Source organism: Chiloscyllium plagiosum, unplaced genomic scaffold (assembly GCF_037043375.1).
Source record: "Chiloscyllium plagiosum isolate Xiang-an unplaced genomic scaffold, Cpla_swu_hap1 HiC_scaffold_5, whole genome shotgun sequence".
In the NCBI taxonomy this organism is placed as follows: domain Eukaryota; kingdom Metazoa; phylum Chordata; class Chondrichthyes; order Orectolobiformes; family Hemiscylliidae; genus Chiloscyllium; species Chiloscyllium plagiosum.
This window is the reverse complement of record NW_028270143.1, coordinates 73,102,378-73,114,713: the sequence shown is the minus strand read 5'-3', so window position 1 is coordinate 73,114,713 and position 12,336 is coordinate 73,102,378.

The following is a 12,336-nucleotide window of genomic DNA, read 5'->3' as shown; positions in this document are numbered from 1 at the left end:
TGGTAAGAAGAAAGAGGAGAGACAATATAAAATGATACAATTCTAAACGTGATAGAAGAGCAGAAAACCATGGAGATGATCGTGCTCAAATGATTGAAGGTGGGCAAGTGGTTAATAAAACATTCAAGAACTTGGACTTGGTAAATAGGAGCATTGAGTACAAAAGCAAAGACGTTATGATGATCCTGCAGGAAACATTGGTTCAGCATCAAATTGACTCTCACGTCCAGTCTGGGTGACATACTTTAAGAAGGGGGTGAAAGTGAAAGAGGATTCAGAAAATATTCACCAGAATGAATCCAGAGCTGAGAACCTTCACTTACACAGATAAAGTGGAGAAGGTGGTGCTGTTTTTCTTGGTGCAGTAATACACAGAGTATTGATATGGGTTTTCAAAATCATGTAAGGGTTGGGCTATTGTTTTGTGATGAACCTTTACCACTGCTATTACCTTGTATGAGTTATCTAGGTTCTTGGTCACTGTACTGCAGATTACTGCCACCATCCTCTTTTTAGGTTGAGCTTCACAGGGCCCACCTGGTCTATTGTTTTAATTTATTATACAATAGCAATTGAGGACAGGTAACTTTGTTATGAGAGACAGTGTTCTGAAGATTGTGGGGAACACCTAGATGGTAGGTTGATCTCCTTTGAGATCCAGAGATATTCTCCAACCCTCAACCTTATAATATTATCATCATATGATATTTAATGTGCTCCCCAGCATGAACTAATTCAAAGCTTTATACAGTGCCCAAGTCCAGAACAAGAGGGCACCAATTTCAGCAAATGACGAAACAAACAAAGGGACATGAGAAAACGCTTTTATGTGCAGCAGGTTTCAGCAAATCTGGAATGTTCTGCCTGAGAGTATGGTAGAAGTAGATTCAGCTATGGCTTTCCAAAGGGAATTGTATCTTATGTGAAGAGAAAATATTTGCAGGGCTATGTTTAAATAATTGGGGAGTGATACTATGTGGTTTCTCGAAGTCAGCCACCACTGACATGACCAGGCCTCTTACTGTGCCTTCAACATTCTATGATTTTGTGATGTGATGGAGGACTTTTGTCATTACTTCTGTCCGGTGTTGAAGAGTTAATTTTTGATAATTGACATTCATCTAGTAATTAAACTCCATAACCTTTGATTGTACAAGTCCAGATGTATTAAGAAAAAAAAACTCTGTAATTTTCCAAAGATATTCAGCACATTCAATCAATTAGCAGATATAGGTTTTGTAACTCACCAGCCTGACATGGAATTATATTGCCATTCCTTCAGTGCCTTTATGTGAAGATCCTGAAATTCCCTCCCTAACTGCATTGTGGGTCGACCTACCCTTGCATATGGACTGCAGTAGTTTATGAAGACAGCTCACCATGACCTTCTCCAGGGTAAGTCGGGATGAGCAATAAATGCCAGCCCAGCTGGCAATGCCCACATCCCATGCTGAATAAAATATACTGATTGCTGATGGTGAAAATAATTTTGAAACTTTCATGAGCACTATTACATCTTTCCATCTGTCCACTAGGAATTTATTTAAGCATTGTTTTGCTATGATACAAAGGCAAAGAATTAAAATCTTTGAACTAATATACTTACCAAGGGATGACTATTATCATTGACACTGTTTGACAAACACTTATTACAAAGGTAACATGTTTTACCCACAGTGAAAGATCACACATTTATTGCTTACTTAAGTCTAAGAAAGGAAGGATCAGACAGTGTTCTAGAGGGTTACAAGGTAGCCAGGAAGGAACCGAAGAATGGACTTGGGAGGGCTAGAAAGGGGCATGAGAAAGCTTTACCGGGTAGGATTAAGGAAAACCCCAAGGGGTTCTACACTTATGCAAGGGACAAGAAAATGGCCAGAGTGATGTAGGGCCAATCAGAGATAATGGAGGGAACTTGTACCTAAAATTGGAAGAGGTAGGGGAGGTCCTTAATGAAGACTTTGCTTCAGTATTCACTACTGAGAGGGACTTGTCATTTGTGAAGACAGTGTGATGCAGGCTGATATGCTCAAACAGGTTGATGCTAAGAAGAAGGTTGCACTGAAAATCTTTTAAAATAACAATAGTTAAGTGCCTGGGGCCAGCCTGGATATACCCAAGGTTACTATGGGAAGCAAGGGAAAAGATTGCTATGCTTTTGGCAGTGATCTTTGCATCCTCACTGTCTACTGGGATAATGCCAGATGATTGGATGGTGGCAAATGTTATTCTTTGGTTCAAGAAAGAGAATAGGGATAAGGGAATTACAGACCAGTCAGTCTTGTATCTGTGGTGGGCAAATTATTGGCGAGGATTCTGAGAGACAGGATTTATGATTACTTGGAAAACCATAGTTTAATTAGAAATATTCAGCGTAGCTTGTGAGGGGCAGGTCATGCCTCACAAACCTTATTGAATTCTTTGGGAATGTGAGTAAACACATTGATGAAGGTAGAGCAGTGGATGTGATGTACATAGATTTTAGCAAGGCATTTGATAAGGTTCTCCATGGTAGGCTCATTCAGAAAGTAAGGAGGCATGGGATACAGGGATAATTGGTTTTCTAGATATGGAATTGGCTGGCCCATAGAAGACAAGAGTGATAATAGATGGAAAGTCTTCTGCCTGGAGCTTGGTGACCAGTAGTGTTCCACACGGATCTGTTCTGGGACGTCTACTCTTCGTAATTTGGATAAATGACTTGAATGAGGAAGTGGAAGTGTGGGTTAGTAAGTTTGTTGATGACACGAAGAGTAGTGAAGTGGTGGATAGTGTGGAGGGCTGTTGTAGGTTGCAACGGGACATTGACAGGATGCAGAACTGGGCTGATAAGTGGCAGATAGAGTTCAACCTGGAAAAGTGTGAAGTGATTCATTTTGGAAGGTCAAATCTGAATACAGGGTTAAAGACAAGATTCTTGGCAGTGCAGAGGAACAGAGCGATATTCGAGTCCATGTCCATAGATACCTCAAAAACGTAACCCAAGGGTTGTTAAGAAGGCATTTGGTGTGTTAAGTTTCATTTGCAGGGGGATTGGGTTTAAGAGCCATTAGAGTATGCTGCAGCTATTTAGAGCTATTTAGACCACACTTGGAATATTGTGTTCAGTTCTGGCCACCTCATTATGGGAAGGATATGTAAGAGACGGTGCAGTGGAGATTTACAAGGATGCTGCCTGAACTAAAAGGCTTGTCTTATGAAGAAAGGTTGAGGAAGCTAAAGCTTTTCTCATGAGGGTGAAGAAGGGTGAGATGCGACTTAATGGAGGTGTACAAGATAATGAGAGGCATAGATGGAGTGAATAGTCAGAGACATTTTTCCCCAGGGCAGAAATGTCTATCATGAGAGGGCATAATTTTAAGGAGATTGGAGGAAGGTTTAGGGGTGATGTCAGAGGTAAGTTCTTTACGCAGAGAGTGGTGGGTGCATGGAATGCACTGCCAGCAGTGGTAGTAGCGTCAGATACATTAGGGACATTTAAGCAACTCTTGGATAGGCACGTGGATGATAGTACAATGAAGGGTAGTTTGATCTTAGAGTAGAATAAAAGGTCAGCACAACATCAAGGGTCGAAGGGCCTGTACTGTGCTGTACTGTTCTCTATTCTGTGTTCTATTTATCTACTCACTGTTCCATTCTGTCTAGATTTGTCTCAAGTAATTCAGTTACTGTATACCTTTCAGATAGTCAATCAGCTAAGTCGCAGTTATTTTTGATTGAATCTGACAAATTACAAGATAAGAAATATAGCCAGATATTCCAATGGGCTTTGTAATGAGATGACAATATCACAAACCAAACTCTGCATTCTCTCAGGTAAGCACTAGCTTTTGGAGCGTCGCACCTTCATCAGGTGGCTCTGAAAGCTAGTGCTTCCAATTCAACCTGTTGGATATAACCTGGTTTTGTGTGATTCTTAACTTTGTACACCCCAGTCCAACAGCAGCATCTCCAAATCATTCTCTCAGGTACTCAGTTCCTTAGATCATCAGAAATAGAAAGGGATGAAGAACTTGTGGATTTATGAAGTCTTATTATGTATTTCAGAAACAGAGACAATTGTGTCTTAGAGAGTAAATTACTTTTATAATTCAACTACTGTTGTTTGGCACATCAATTGGTAGTGTCCCCACCTCTGAGCCAGAGAGTCCTGGGTTCAAGTCCTACCTGTTCTTCGTATAGAACCGAGCAACCATCTCTTCACTGGATACCCCTCGTCCTTTACTCCCCGGGATTCATCATACCCTCTAGAGTGTAGAGGGAGATCAGAAACAGGCTGGACTGGTGAGCAACGATGGAGGCCATTTTTTTTGCCAGGAAAATGAGCACACCCATAAAGGAAGATCTTTTTCTGGTCATAGACCAGTTAACTGTTGAGAGAATGGCTGCCATTCATATTGAAAAATGTCTTTGGCCAATCATTGAATGCCTTGATGGCTGTGTGAGTTCAATTGTTGATGCTCCCACAGACAACACTCGTTGTACAAGATGGCTGATGGTTCTGTTAGCCTTTTCTTAAAGTTCTTTTATTTTACCCCAGTCAAAGACTTCCGCCTCAGTGGTACATTGACATTCCAAGTTCTATGAAGGTGGCCAAAGTGTTGCTTGGCCTTCCAGCTTCCTCTTCATCCCACCTCGGGATCCAGAGATAGACTGCTCATTTGTTGCCTTCCAAAAACTTAATCCAGAAGGTGTGACGCTCTGGTTCCAGTCTGAGTGGCCCTGATGGTCAAACAGTTTCTATCCCCAGGATAACACTTGTGAGACAACAGACTTAATGTATGCACAGATTGAGTTGTTCCTATTCATCTTCTGTCCAGATTCAATTAACACTAAAACACTGGAAATACCTGTGCTAAGTAAAATCTATGACAAACTGGGCCTTCAATTGGTCTTCACTGATTATTGAACAATGTAAGAAATGCAACCTGATGAAGATATTTCACTCACGGAGACTAATTTATATTTTATTGCTTTCTGAGCATTTTGACCATTAGTGTCTTATAGAGCTTTTCTGATTCTGTATAACTATCTTCCTGGCAATTATATTTATCAATAGATTTTTATCCCTGTTCATTGAACATTTCAATCTGATACTTTTTTTTATCATAACCTTTCAGATTATGGTGCTCATCCCAAGTAGTTTCCAGAGCTGGAGTATTCTGTACAGTTGTGGGCACTACATTATAGGAAAATCTTGAATACATTGAAGAGCATCCAGAAGTGATTTACAAGAATCATTCCAGGAACAGGAAACTTAAGTTATGAGGATCGATTGAAGAAGTAGGTACTATTTTCTGTGGAGTGAAGATGGCTGAGAGGAGATTTAACAGAGGTGTTCAAAAGCATGGGTGAACTGGTCAGAATAAATAAGGAGAAGCTGTTCCCAGTTGTAAACGAAATAAGTATTAGCGGACATAGATTTAAAGTGATTTGCAAATGAAGCAAGAGTTTAGTGAGGAAAAACATTCGGGTTTGGAATGCATGCATGGAAATATGATGGAAGCAGGTTCAACTGAGGTATTCAGAAGGGCATTGGATGATTATCTGGATAGAATTAATGTGTAAGGGTATGGGGAAAAAGCAGGAGATCGGTACTAGGTAATACAACTGGTGCAAGCATGATGGGCTGAATGGCCCCTTTCTGCATTGTAACAGCTCTGGGGTTGAGTCTCCAATTCTGACTGGTAATTCTGCCATATATGTTCGACACAGGTGTAACTTTTAGATAAGAAGAGATGTGCAGTCAGTTCACCAAAGCTAACACTTTGTTGTTAACTCAGATTAAAACCTTTTAAGGTTTCCAACCCTGCAGCATTGGACTGGAGTCTCCAAGAATTGAAGATCAATCTCCAGAACACGTTGGCTGCTGTGTGAAACCTGTAGGAAAATTGTAAGGACTTAAAAAGTTAGTTTTTAAAAACTTTCTTCAACATTTTTCTTTACCAGATATAAAAATATTGAGAATGGGATAAAAAGACTGTTTGGCTCCCAGTCAGGCATCATCCAACTTGCTATTGAGTCTTTTTGCTATTACATTGGCATAGGAACGTGATGCAACAAGATGGACGTATTAGGCAAAATTGGTGGCATTTGGGTCAAGTCATGTGATGAAATCTCCAGAAATATATTCAATCACAGTTGGCAACCCCAAATGTTTTGTGCAGGAATCCAAACCAGAGGTGTTCAAGATGTTTTAGAAATGTGAACATCCATTTCATGATGCAGACCTGAAATATGGTCTGTCTGACAAGAAATAAAATGTCATAAAGCAATTCATATTAAGAAAACCTTGTGTTTCCATTGTTTTTGCCCTGACCATGAGGAATTCATAAGCCCCTAGTCATTATTTACAAAACTATTCCTTTGTGTCACTGGTGATGGCTTTCTGCCATCCTAAATCCCATTGCTGCACTTGGTTGCTAACTGGGTTCAAGTGAGGGACTGAGGGCACCGATTGTAGATGAGGCTGAGCAGTCAGAATTAGCCATATACCAGTCTGTGGTGGGCCAGATGGTCCACTTCAATCTTTCTCACATGGCTCCCTGTTGGAATTAACATTGGGCTTTTATGTTGATGGTCAATAATGTTTCCAGAACTAATTCAACTTTGTTTTCCTAGAATTCTTGTCGATAAACTGCTTTTCCTGCCTTCCTCGAGGGGTGTGTGACAATCTTCTGAGATATCAGAGTGATGGCTTTCCATCTTTCACAGTGACTTCAGAAGCTCTTGTATTAATTGATCTTGGATGAGTTAATCTTTTGTACTGGTCGCTGAATGTGGATTAGTTGCTTTCATTCTTTTCTCCTTGATCTCAAGGAAGCTTTTGCATTGAAGTGATTGTATTTGGCCAGTAAATCCATCCTGTCTTAACTTCTGGAGACTTTCACTCTCAGAACTGCACATCTCAATCCTGATAGAGATGGAATAGGATATATCATATACAAAGAACTCCTGCACCTTCCATTACAAAGATTATTGTAAAAAAAAGTTAAGTATGTGAATAAAGCTAAACTAAGAATGAAAGACTGAAAATTAAAACCGATGTGAATAAAACATCTCTCAACTTGCATTTTTCTGTTAGTGAGATTTATTTGTGACGGTTGATTTTCAACAACCTGAGCTACATTTAACATCAGGGGCAAGACTTTTGATTTTTGGGTTAGGAAGAAGTTGTTCGGTTCAATGGAGTTCCTGACCTGACATTGTGTGAGTGACGCTCACCCAAGCAGTGATTATTTCTGTATTGGCGAATTAGTAGCCAGGTGATGAGTTTATGTTTCAATTAAGGAGAGTTTGTTTTAAAAGGGGCAGGACAATCTGAGATCCTCCAACTTAGAAGAAGCAGCAGAAGTCTCCATTTTGAAGTCCTTGTAATGTATTGAGAAGTGCATTTTGCGTTCTGTCCACTTGAACCAGACACACATACATGAGTAAAAGAGGTCTAGTAGGAAGATGTTCGAAAAATAAACATGTTTTTGCAGCGTATGTAACGGTTGTGTGTCTTTCTGGATCTGGCTGAATTTTACTGTTTCTTGGGTTCATGTCACATTACAGGTGATCACCATTGCACTACACATACACACAGATATTCCTACACACACACACATACACTCGCTCTCACATACACACGGACACAGGTACACATAGACGCGCGCACAGACACCCACCCACACCCTTATAGACACACACTCCCACATGCACCCCCTCACAGACGTAAGACACTCTGCACTCACTACACACACACACACACACACACTTTCTCACACTCACAACCCCAACCCCAGACAGACACACACACACACACACACAGACAAAGACCCACATGCACACATATATTTTGTGGGGTGAATTTGTACTTGCAGAGTTACATTGCACTTTGCTCACAAACTGCATACATTCATATAGAACTCTGAGCTCAAAAGCTGCATGAATTTATGTAAAACTCTGTTATCTCACTTTTTAGATTAGAATCAATCTAAACATCAGGTCATAGACAGAGAACACAGGGGGCTAACACCTTCAACATATTGTCTAGTTTATCACCATTGTTAACAGCTAATCCGAGAATGCAACTTTTAAAAAAAGGTTTTATGATTTACACATGAAAGAAGTGAAACTATCACTGTATTCTAACAGATGAAAGGCTTAACAGACAATCAATTTTTCAATGTATAATTTCAGTTACATTACACTGCAAATTTTTGCTGTAAATTCTGTGTTACGATCGAGCCCTCCACTATCACCTGATGAAGGAGCGTCGCTCCGAAAGCTAGTGTGCTTCCAATTAAACCTGTTGGACTATAACCTGGTGTTGTGTGATTTTTAACTTTGTACACCCCAGTCCAACACCGGCATCTCCGAATCATGATGAATACAATGGTTTTGATGCCTGGTCTACCGCCTTTTTGTGTTCATCCAAACCATCACCTGTGTTTACAAGTTGACAAAAGTGGCTGTGTTATGGCAATGATGATCAAGAATTAGAAGATATATTTGAGACATTTACAGCAGAGAAAAATGATTTTAAGTCAGAAAAGATGCTCATACAAACTATTTCACTACCAAGAAAAGTACAATGCACACAACAATGATTTTCCAACACACTAAGCAAAGATGGAAATGAGACAATTGGTAATATTGCATGTGATTGAGTCAACCTGCAACTGAATGCAACTCGGCAATGTTAAATATATTGAATAGAAATCAAAGCACAAATAACCAAAGGTTGTTTCTCCTGTCAACAATGCCAACAAGCTGTCCAAGGCAGAAGTCTGTCAATGGTTCTGGTGTTAGTAAGACAACTATCGCTTTCAGAGTCCAGAGCTACTGAAGTTGAAACTGCCAATGGTAGCTTCCACACTTCAAGTTCAAATCCTGTGAATCCTATTCATCACTTACATGCCAGGAAACTATTTCCAAAGCAGCTACAGCAACCTTCAAACATAGTTGCAATTTTCCAAGGAATGTTTCCGCAGTGGTGCTTACCCACACCAGATAGTGAGTCTTGGTACTGGTAAGCAGTGACTAGCATTTGGAAAACCCAGCTACCTAATCTGAGTTTTTTTTGCTCATCTGCAAAATTGACCACTAAGTCCAAGATCAACGGAATGGTGCCACTTATACATTCCAAAATAGAAGTGTGAGGAAAACATTGCCAATGCAGAGGTGGATGAAGATATCTTTCTGCTCATTTTCAGACACAGCAACTAGCTACATGTAGCAGTGACTCATTGATTATTCATTTGGATGTCTTCATAGATACAGGAGCATCTATCAATGTCTTGGGGGACGAAACATGCAACAAACTTCTAAATTTCCCCATTGTCTCTAAATCAGGGAAAACAAAATGTTCCAACTGTGACAAGCCACTGAATGTTCTCAAGTGGTTGATTATTGGGGGTGGTGTTGCCTTTTTAAAGTGAACATCAAAGTGAACATTAAATTGGCATGGTGGCTCAAAGGGTGGCATGGTGGCTCAGAGGTTGGCACTGCTGCCTCACAACACCAGGGTTCCTGGTTCAATTCCAGCCTCGGGTGACTGTCTGTGTGGAACTTGCACTTTCTCCCCATGTCTGTAGGGGTTTCAGTCAGATATGGCCATTAAATATAGACACAGAATCCTCAAGCTCTCCTTATATGATAAGCCCTTTATCCCTGGGAACATCCTTGTAAACTTCCTCTGGACCCCCTCCAATACTAGCACATTGTACCTTAGATATGGAACTCATAACTGCTCACAATTCTCCAAGTGCAGTCTGACCAGAGTCTTTCATCTCTGCTCTTGTATTCTAGCCCTCTCAAAATGAATGCTAACCATGCATTTGCCTTCCTAACTGCCAACTGAACTTGCATGCGAACCTTAAGGTTTTCATCTAAAAGGACACAAATCCACACATCCAGTGGACAATATAAACCCGCATCTCATTGTAATGTTCCATATTATAAGAGCTATATTGGAACAGCCATAATGAATATGAAACATCAATAACAGCAAGATATTTCTCCGATCACATTCAGTAATTATTTTTTAATATTCATTCATGGGATGGGTGCATCGTTGGCTAGGCCAGGATTTATTGCCCATCTTTAATTGCCCAGAGGGCAGTTAAGAGTCAACCATATTGTTGTGGGGTCTGTAGTCACATGTAAGCCAGATCAGGAAGGATGGCAATTTCTCTCCCTAAAGGCATTCATGAACCAGGTAGGAATTTTTGACAATTGATTCCTGGATATCATTAGATTCTTAATTTTAGAATTTTATTGAAGTTAAGTTCAGCTGTCTGCCGTGGCGGGATTCCAACCCGGGTACCCAGAACATTACCTGGATCACTGGGTTAACTTATTGAAGGGCTTTTGCCTGAAACATTGATTTTCCTGCTCCTTGGATGCTGGCTGACCTGCTCTGTTTTTCCAGCACCACTCTAATCTTGACTCAAATCTCCAGCATCTGCAGTACCCACTTCTGCCTCACTGGGTTAACAGTCCAGTGATTATACCACTCGGCCATCACCTCCCTGTGGTGATGGAGCAGAGCTTCTGAGCCCAAGGCTCATCCATTGTTTTTTCCTCTCTCTTTTCGCATTTTTGTTTTTTTCTCTTTGTCTTGTTGAAGAACTTGGTCGCGTTGATGGCATTGATGGCAGCGAGTGAGCCCAGCATGGACTTGAGGTGGTGGCATTGGAGGCAGCTCTGGGTTCTTGGCAGCCTCTGCATTAACCAGGCAGTCTTAGCGCCGACTCATGCCTGCTGCTGTTGAGGTGAATTTGGATTCCTGCGGCAACTGCAACCAGCACAGACTCATTGGAGGTGGCGGCAGAGATGGGTTTGGGCCCAGTACGAGAGCCTGCGGCATTGGCGGGTTGGGCCTGAAGAGGACTCATGGCAGTGGTGGAATTGAGTTTAGGCCGGTGCAGTGCCCGATGACATTGGTGGTGTCTGCATTGGCAAGGTCCAGCAAGGATTCATAGTGGCAAGGGTGTTGGTGGAGGCAAAATGGCACCGAGAGTGAAGACTTTTCTTCTGGCAGCAATGCCATGGAGAAGGGAACTTGCACCTGGCCATTCGGCCCATGGCGGAGCACTTAACACTTTTTCTTTATTTCTTTATTTTTCTGTCTTTATATCCTTTTTTTGTGTTTTAAGATGGTGCTGGACAGTGTGGTAACACTATACAACACTTTTCACAATGTTTTGTAACAAAATACACGTGACAATAAATAAAACAAATCAAACAGTGGAGTCGTATGCATCTAGTATTAAAAGTACCTGATTTTTGCTAAGTATCCATGCTTTACAACTTAATATCAATGAAATCTGGCTTCCAAATTTTCAGTGTATAATTTGAGGATCAGTCACAGTGAATACTGAGAAAAGATAAACCAAACTCTTTCTGATAAAAACTTATTCCCATTAGCTAGTATTAATAAAAAAATACCAGACAACGTATAGCACTGATCTCCCATGACTCTTAACATAGATTGGCAAGTTTTAAATGAGTTTGCTTTATCCTGTTGACTGCTAATGTTTTCTCATGCAGAGAAATTGCCAATTAATGGAAGACTGTTAGTTATAGCTTCAGTTCATTTTACACGAAACAACAGGTTGATATCTACAACATTGCATGAAAAGGATTCTTGAAAATAAACACTCAGTGAAGTCCGAAACTAAAATTCGCCCAAGTAAGACCAAGCTTTCCTAAAGGGTTCTTTCCATTTTGAACTTATGTTACTCAGGGAATTAAATTCAGTGTGTCATTTTAAAACACTGCTCATTTGAATGTTAATACATGGTGCCAATAAATTTTGGGATGCCTAAAGGCAGTTGTCAGTGAATAACCGCGTGCTGCAGTGACTTTTACTACACAGCTGCTTTATTCTTCAATTTGAAAACAAAACTGAGAATTGTTCCCTTCAGCATTTATCCATCTCTGTCGTATTACATTGATTTGGTACTTCCAATTAAACCTGTTGGACTATAACCTGGTGTTGTGTGACTTTTAACAATGTATTACATTGATGTTGCAAAGTATTACTTCCAGAAAATTCACCTGATATGAAGGGAAGGGGAAGAGACAGGGACACATTATTACAAAGCAACATGTCCTTCAGAAAAGGGTTTCTAACCCTCCTATTGTACTTACAGCATCAGAAAATGAAGGTAAGTAATATGCATCATGATCCATAAAGGGATAAAGACTAGGATGCAGAATTGTGCATTAAATCTCAATTTTGATGAATTGGTTTTTGAAAACAACATACAATAATGCGCAGCATATCTGAGTAGAAGTATCTTAATAATCTCTGTATAAGGACTTGCACTCCCTAATCAGAAATGA